This window comes from Fringilla coelebs (assembly GCF_963513975.1).
Source record: "Fringilla coelebs genome assembly, chromosome: 18".
Classification (NCBI taxonomy): Eukaryota; Metazoa; Chordata; class Aves; order Passeriformes; family Fringillidae; genus Fringilla; species Fringilla coelebs.
Window position 1 is genome coordinate 8,755,708 of NC_140044.1, and position 9,308 is coordinate 8,765,015.

Consider the following 9,308-nt stretch of genomic DNA (forward strand, 5'->3'; position numbering starts at 1 on the left):
ACGGACAGCACGTGCCATGGGCAGCCCCAGAGTCCCAGAACTAAGGCTGAAGTCTTGCCAAAACCCTCAGTCCTTGTAAGGAGGGCCAGATTCCTGCCTCTCTCAGCAGGGAGGTGGCAGTGACTGGCTGGGGACAGGCTGCTGCCCCACTGCCACCTCAGCACTGGTTCAGCCACGGCAGACCCTGCGAACGAGAATTCCCTGTGCCGTGGGAGTGGAGGGCTTCCTTCCCACAGCCATGCCAGCCCCCATGACAGTCCCCAGTCCAGCCAGACTTGGTGGAGGTGGAAGCTCCTCCAGGAGCATCACAGCAGGTGAAGCACATGGGGTTTGCCCAGGCAGCACTGCCAGAACTGCTCCTCAGCCTTGGCTAGTCCCAGGTCTTTGTGTGGTGTCACCCACAGCACACTAAGCCCCCCAGCCAGACCTAACAAATCTTTTCAGCTGATGCTGGGGCAAAGTGTGGCTCACCAAGATACTCCACTATTTGGATCCCTCTGCCTCTTGAGGGGTTTTCATATTTCTGTGCCATGCCTGCTCTCTGACCACAATGCTCAGAGAGGCAACCACTGCCAGGCCCTTCCCTTGCACCACTCACTGCCTCCTGGCAATCAGAGGGACCATGGGATCCCAGAGATTCCAGCTAATGGGATGGGGTCACCCCTTTACAGGCTGGCAGCACTACCCAAAATATCACTGGCCCAACTACTGCCCGTCAGCAGTCAGAAGACCACTGGATGCCTATTTGGAAGGAAGTGGGGGAATGATGTAGGAAGGGGAATGACCTGTGGGGTGAGAGGAGTTTGAGCCTCACAGGTAGGACCAAGGTCCTGGGCTTTCTAAGTGCTGGGAGTATTGAGACCCAGGATCTCAGTTCAGACCCAACTTAATGCTAAGATACGCCACACAATCTACTTCTCTAGTGCAGCACCACTCCTTCAGCTTAAAGTGAGTGGCTGATAACAGATTTATAGTTCTTCATAACATGATAAGAATTCGTTATGACTCCTTCAGACCTCAGAGTGTTTGAGAGCACTGATCTCAAAAATACAATTCTTTGGGTCCTGCAGAGAAAAGCCACAGAGGTCAAGCAATAACTCTGTCTCACCCAAGCCCCTTGGGTCTGCCCCAGCCTTGGGTCTGCCCACCCTGCTCTGCTCCCTCCTGCCTCTGTCCCTGTTCCTCTGTGCCTGCCTGTGCCAAAACCCTGTGGATCTGACCTTTGGTTTACAGCTGAAAGCAGGAAAGGAGCCCTCCTGCTCCAGGTGCCAGCAGGGCTGGAGCTCCCAGAGCCCTGCACCATGGCAGGCCTGAGCCACGGCTGGCCTCTCAGGAGGATGAGGATGGTGGCCCCACAGCTGCCAAGAGGTCTCTGGTGAGGACAAATCTGAGCCAGCTCAGCCAGGGGAGCTGCAGGTCTGTCCCTTGATTTCCAGTGCAAAGTGAAACCCCTCGTGCTGGCGGTGTCAGAGGTATTGTATGGTCCCAATGCTGGTGGCATCGTACCAAGTAATTTATTGCAATGATGAATCCAATCATTTTCTGTAAATTATTTTGTAAATCACATTGATTATTTATAATTGGGAGATTAAATGCTAAAAAAACCAACCCCAACCCTGTAATAACCAGGCTGTCTTTTCCAACTGCAGCAACCTTTTTTCCTGTACGTAGACATACTTTGTGGGGAATCCTTTTTGGTCCATTTGCACCAAGTATTCCTCGATATTGTACATTAATTTTTTGCTGTTTTCTGCCTTCCAATGGAAACAGAAGAATATTTCTTCACAAGAGTTTGTATTCATTAAAAAAAAGGAAAAAAAAAGAAAAATAAATGCAAAAATATTTTCTAACTTTTCCCAGACAGATGGATTTCTTTCTTCTGGGAGGATTTATTTTAAATCAAGGGGCTAACCTCCCTGTTGGTCTGAGCAACAAAGCATATGTGTATGGAGAAAAAAGCCCAAACAAGTGCTTGATGCTGTTGCCAGCTGTCACTATTTCCTGGCAAGCCCAATGTGTCTGTCCTGAAGCCATGTGTGCTGGAACCATAAGATTGAATGACAATCCCAATTTTCATTAAAAGAAAAACAAACACGAAGAATAAATATTTACTTTCATGATTCTGGGGAGCTTAAAGGCTTGAAGTAACCACATTCTGAAAGCCAAGCAAAGGAAGCTAAAATATATTATTCACATTTCAAACATGTTCATTTTATGTCCCTCTTGTATTTCAAAGGTAATTTCTGAGCACTTTGGGGTGGGTGATTGTCCTTTATTTCAAACACAGCCACCCTACTGCTGGCAACAGGTGGGAGCCAGACTGAGCCTATGGGGCACAGTAAGATGATCAAATGAAAATCAATTTATCACTAGCTGTAAAGGTGAAGAAATACACTGGCAATTAGAGAAGGCTCTTAATGACCTGCTTTTCTGACCACGGGAGCCTGTGCTCAGCTGTAGCATGCCCAGGAAGAGAACAGGAAGAGAGGAGAGAGGTGTAGATGGCTGTAAAGATTAGGTCTCTGGAAGGAACAACATCCAGCAGTTTCAGCTCTGGTCTGGAGGAGCTGGCCCTCATGATGCCCCATCTCCAGCTTCTGATGAGAGTTGAGGTGGGCAGTCTCATCCTAGGTACAAGGGATGAGCAGCAGCCTGATTTTCCATCCCATTAGCACATCCAGCGGTGTCCCAGTGTCAGTCATGCTGGTGAAAACTGTCAGCAGGGATGAGATGCAGGGATGAGATCCAGACTGTGTTTGAGGGCTATGTGGAGACAGCATTTAGAGCCTGTCTCCACTCTGAGTAAGGACCTGGGAGAACAGGTCAGATCTCAAATAACCTGCCCTCACTACCTGTGCACCCGTGATGATCCAGAGCCCCAGCACCACTGCTGAATGCCTGAACAAGAGAACCAAAGGCAGTCATAGGACCTTATCCCAGCCCACACAGGACTGAGTGGTTAGTCCAGTCAAGGGAAAGAAAATGACTTTGTTCATTCTCTTTAAAACAAAAAAAACCCTGGGACTCCTCTGCTGTGATTCATGGTTGGTTTTACCTGGGTATATGCCCTAAAAACTCCATATATATAATATCAAATCTTTGAAGCAATAAATTCTCCTGGGCTCCTTCCCATGAACTGCTCTATCAAGGTTGCCCTTTACCTGGTTAATCTTAAATCAGTGCACTTCCTACAGGAGATTTCTTATTGCTGGATTCAGCTCACTTGGGAAAAAAACCCCATGAACTGTCCCAGAAGCAACCTTGTCCTTAATTGGCATCTTCAATCCCAACTCTCACCTCTTTTGTCCCTCCAGCCTGGAATCACCCTGAAACACTGGTCTTGACACTCGTGGGCTGTGTTTTATCCTGCTGGGCTCCCTGGAGCCTACAGGCCATGTCCCATGTCACAGGAGGTGGTTTTGAGGATTGGCCTTTGACACACAACTTCCCTTACATTGTTTTTGAACACAAGAGCTTTCTGTGCCTGCAGCTCAGCCTAGGGATGATTTCCTGGAGAGCACTATCTCCAGCTGCGGAATCTTTTTATCATGTCCAAGCAAAGATCTGTGGAAGTGGTATTTTTAGGTCCTTTGGCCACCATGAAATGCATTCTTTTCATATTCCTTATATAACTTCCATCTGAAAGAGCCAGCAGGCTTTGGAGCCTTTTCCACAGCTTTCATATCTTAGTGGAGGGGGGGGAAAGGCAAACAAGTTTTATGGCCTGCATATCATCTCTGACAAAAGCAACTATTGCTGCTATTAAACTTACAAGTGCACACACAGGCACAGATAGTCATGAGCACCAAGAGGCAGCAGGGACAGCTCAGCAACGTGGCACTGCTGAGCCAGGCAATTCCATGTGCCAGGCTGGCCAGTTCCCTCTGGGCTAAATGCAAATATCACCAACAAGCTGGGGAACTCAGGCCACACACTGCACAAGTCCTTTCCACTCAGAGAGGCTGGAGGAGGAACGGTAAGGTGTGGGTATGTCTAAAATCCCTCTCCCCATTCCAAACTGAGGCGTGACCCTGACAATCATAAACACACCTAGCACCTGAAAAATTGCCAGCCAGGCCAATAAAAGTGGCAATATATTGTCAGCTTCGTTATGTGAGAGTGAGCAGGACAGCTTGGCACAAACTACCCTGCAGTCATGACCTGCAGTTGTGTCCTGTGAGAGGGAAGAGGCTGCTGGGACCAACAGAGTGCTCCCAGTTCAAACCCAGAGCTGAGTCTAACCCAGGTCTGGGATAGAAGGTGGTTTGGGAACTGTATTTCCTAGGCTTACTTTGGCTTTGGATCTGGAGTGATGCCAGGCTTGCCTGATTGTGACCAAAATCTTCCAGAGGCCTGAGGGACCCCTCACCGGGGGTTTAGTTGTGGGCTACACAAAGCCCTGGGCTCTGCTGCCAGGCTCCACTCCAGCCCATCCCGTCTGGTGGCTCTGCCTGGCTGGAACCTGCACTCCCTTGGGACCCCATGGATTCACAAAGACCAGGGACCCCTTGTGAGCCTGGGGGACCCCACACCAGATGAGGGGTCTGGGGAAGCTGTTATGATTCCCCAGCTTCTTCTAGAAACTGCTCTGGGTGCAAAAAACAGCACAAGAGCTGCCTGAGGGGATGCCTGGACAGACACCCAGCACAGAAAGCATCCCAAGTCAGACAGGAATTCCTCTCTGCTGCTGCCAAGCCAGGTGTCAGCACTGGCTGGATCAGGACATGCTCCCCCTCACTGACCGGGAAAGTCATTACAGCAAAGTAACTCATAATACTCTGCTCCCTTCCAGGACTCTCCAAAGCACCACTGTGCCTTAAAAACACTTTTTAATTAATCCTGCTGATGGGTTACCTACCATTAACCACTGACATGGAGCACACTGGCTCAAGCATATCCTGGAATCCACTCAGAGCTGATTTGCAGGGACAAGCCACTGAGAAAAAAGCTTGAGGCAGAAGCAGCAGAGAGAAACCTTAACGCCAAACCCAGAATGCCTGACTCAGACCTACAGCACTTCCAGCACAGATAAAGAACAACCATTGGGATCCTTGCTGCTGAGTGGGTTTTAGCCCTCTCTTAACCATATTCTAAGGTTTGGGATTAGAATGGCACTTTCTCACCTGGGAGAGCACACGGGAGACCTGCTGTGCTGCACTCCCATTGGGGAGGCAGTGGAGACAGCTCCAGCATCCCAGGCTCTTAATTTTCTGTTGAAATCCCACTATTTCTTGCATGCAGCCCCTCCCATCACAGTCCACCATGCAGCTGAATTCCTTCACCCCAAAGATGTGCAAAGATATCACTCAGGGGTTGCTCTAAAACCCAGTCCTGCTTCACTCCTTCCCACAGATTTATGGGCTTCTGATGAACCCCAGGCTGAAAGCCCCAAGAGCTGGAGCACCCAGTGCAACCCTTCCCTCATTCTGCCCCTGGAAAGTATCCTCTACCATCGACCAACTGGTTTCTTACAGGAGCAAACCCGAGTGTTTCTGGCAGCTGCAGCCTGTGCCATGGAGGGGCTGCAAGGAGCAGCTGCCAAGGCCCCAGGGCAGCGCCTTTCAAGGGTTAATCCTGCCAGGGACCCGTCCTGCCTCGGAGACAGCTGCTCTCCTTCCAGAGAGCATCATGAAAAGCAGTGAAAGGAAATGCTCAGCTCAGAGCAAACTGGGCGTTGGACTAGATGACCTTTAAAGGTTCCTTCCAACCTAAGTTATTCTGTGATTCTATAAAATTAAACTGCAGAAATCCTGTAATATTTAAAACATTCAGAGGTCCTGCCAAGCACATTCCTCACCAAGCTTTTGCAAAAACACTGCTCATCTTGAAGCTGGTAGAGCCAAGGAGAGGGGAAGTCTTCCCTCAAAGCCTGGGCTGGGTAAGGCTGTGTGCCTGTGTCCCACCACACACTGGGATTCCTGGGGGTCTATCAGCCCCTTAGCACAGCTTTATGTGCCTGGGTGTTGGTGCCTGCCTGGCAGCAGATAGTACAGATTTGTGTGCATTTGCACATCAGTGCCTGTTTCCATAGCTGTGTGTGTGGGTCTGGTGTGCCATCTGTGCGTGGGGAGGGCACGAGCAGAGCAGGGATGGTCCCCTGCAGCCCGGTGTGTGCTGCTCCCAGCTGAGGATCCCATCTGTGAGATCCCCTACTCACACACCACACGCAGGGTGACAGCAGGCACGGAAGCTTGTCCTGGAGGATGCACACTTCCAGGCTTTGAGTGGAATATTGATGGTCATTTAGGGCTTATTCTCTTAGTCACTCCCTCCTCTGAGCGCAGAGCAGAGCTGTTGGATTGTATCCCAGCCAGGCACCATGTCTGGGCGTTGGACAAGCACCATGGCATGGCCCTGCCTGGGCCGATTTGTAGGCACTGCTGCTCCCCTCCAGCCCTTCCCATCCTGCTGCACTGGTGCAGGAGGAGCAGCTCAGGTTTGAGATGGAAGCCCTGACACTCAGGCAGACCTTGTCCAGCACTGCAGCACGAGTGGCTCTCTGCTCTGATGCTGAGTTACCCAAAAGTGTTCTGTAGTTTGTGGGGCCCAGAGGTTCCACCTGCAACCCAAGGACCAGAGCCCCTCCTGGACTGAACTGCTCACAGATTATCTTTATGACAGGACTGTTAGGTTTGCACAGTTTAGTGATTTAATATCAGTTTAAAGCCTTCTCTGTGCAGTGCTGTTTGAAGTCATGCTCTCGCTTTTCAGCCTCAGCTTGCCAAGACTGTAAAACCTTTATTGCTAATGGTGGAAAAGCTTAAAGAAGCCAAGATAACTTTCCCAGGCTGGGTACTAAGACTGGGATCGGATAAGTAAATAAGTGAAGAGTATTACATGGACTTCATTAAATATCAACCAACACCAACAGCCACTCATTTATAACACAACGGCAGAGCCTGGGAGCACCCAGAGAGCCGAGAAAGGCATGAATCACATGTGATAGGAGAGATGAACATGAGAAGGGCTGGATTCCCCACAGGGCTCCAAGGTCACAACACAATTCCTGACAAAAACTCCTGCAAAGAATGTAGGTTTGGACCTGATGGAGTGGCAGGGTTGGTGGGGTTCATCTCCTCTCAGCTGGGGAGGGTTGTGGGCATGTGGTGCAGCACGTCCTTCTCCCTTCTGATGCGGTGGATAAGGACAAAACTCTCCTTCTGAGGAAGGAGAATTTAAATTCAGGCTACAGCTATTGCATCTCCTGGGACTGTCAGTTCCTAGACGTTTGTTTTCAGTTTTTAGCTTTTACTTCCTTATAGACAGGTTTCTGCCTTTACTGGTTTCTAGTCACAGGATGCCAACACCAGGAAGAGTAAATTACAGAAGCTCTTGCTACAGTTCCTGTGATTTCCTGTGCCAGTATTTTCAAACTCCCCCAACAACTTAGCTTGATGCTTGAACCCCCTCACTTCCATTCACCACCCAGTGCTCTCCAGGGGTTCAACATTCTCCACGTAAAAAAAGCTGAGGTAAGGCAGTCACTTCATTTGGGGGCAATCCCCAGATTATATTCCACTCCCAGCTCTTCCTCACTGTACACTATCCTCACTTCTACTTTCCTTCATCACTCCCTCTCACTGCCTAAGGCTCTTGCTCTTATTCTAATTTCATTGTTCATATCTCTCAATTTATTGTTACTGATTCTCCCTTACTTCCTGCCCTTCTTGTTCCCCAAAACAGAGCTGCATTCACATACTACTACTCCTTTCAAACATCTCTGCTCACTCGTAACACCCTGTTGCAGCAGCCATTAACCAGTCAGGACTGGAACTGTCACCTCCCTGCTAAATTTTCCTCCCTTGTTTGAGAGGTGCAAATTCCAAGCAGATTTTGCAACCTTTAGCATAAATTCCTGTTTGCAGCTCCAGTACTTCCCAGCTGTTTGGTGTTTTGAAGCCTTTTCTCAGATCAGCAATTAGGTGGATCAGGTGATCCAGGAAATTCTGCCATCCCTTCAGCTGGGAGGCCACAGGTCCATGTCCGCAGCACACACCTGGGACTCCAGGGCCCACCTGGCTGCTTCTGTCACACTTGTGTCTGTGCAGGAGGGGCAGGTCTCTGTGCCCAGGAGCTGTAGGAATGCAAATGGCAGCAATGCAAAATCCCTTGTCCTCCTGAAGTCCCTTCCGACCTCATTTGCCCCACAAATCTATTGGAAAGGGCACGGAGTAAGATCACAAAGAGGTTCAGTTCACTCAGATGCAGACTGGACCCAGCTTGCCAGGTTGCACCCAGGTCTGGAATGAATGTGCTCCCCTTCCCTGGAACAGCTCTCTGCAGGTGACACCGGTGGCACACTCCATCTCTCTTGCCAGGTACAGCACCACGGACACGTTTTCTGCTTCGGAAGGGTGAACCCTTGGCAGAGAAACACACTAGAGCTGAACCCTGCGTGCTGCAGAAGGGCCCTGATTGCACTCTGGGCTCCCGCTCTTTGTCCAGCTATCCTCGACTCCCTCTCCTGGCTGACAGCGAGAGAGGAGAGGAGAGAACCACCGCGCCCCGGGGACAGTCCCGGGGGATGCTGAGCCCTTTGCAGCCAGCCTCTCTGTCCCTTCAGCTCCGAGTTAAACGGGGCATCATCCCCTCCTCAGCGCTCCCCGTGAGCCTTTGGTCATGCAGCTAACCCGGGAGGGACCAGCTTTTTTATTACAAACTCCATGCAGACAGGCCAGGCATCACCTCCTGTGGGAGAACGTGCATGGTTTACTGTCCTGGCAAAGAGCAAACCAAAGCCAAACTACCCCAAAATTCTCCTTTTATTAACATTTAGTCCATATGTTGTGGTTTAAATCCAAGATACAGCCAGGACATCTCTCGGGCCCTGTTTCCATCCAGCTGTGCTTGCTTGGAGCCTGATTTGAGGCTGCCCTAGCTCTGGGCAGTGATCCCACACCAGCTCAGGCTGGCAGGGAGAAGCCCTGGGATATATATTTGTATAGAAAATATATAGGATATATTTGTTTTTATGTATGTATGTGTGTGTGTATATATATGTATATATGTAAAAATAAAATGTCTTTTTATATATGTGATTATATATTATGCAATCTATAGATTATATAGGTAAATATATTTGCTGTATGCTATATAATTACATATATTATATAGCAATAGTATATACACCCATAACATACATATATCCATGCATAGGTATATTTAAACGTATATGTATATATACACATATATACATAATGAAAGATGAAAGTACATTTCATACATAATAAATTCTATACATACAAAATGTATTTTACAAGAGTAAAATGCATTTATAAAATGTGTTTTAGAAAATATATCTATTATTT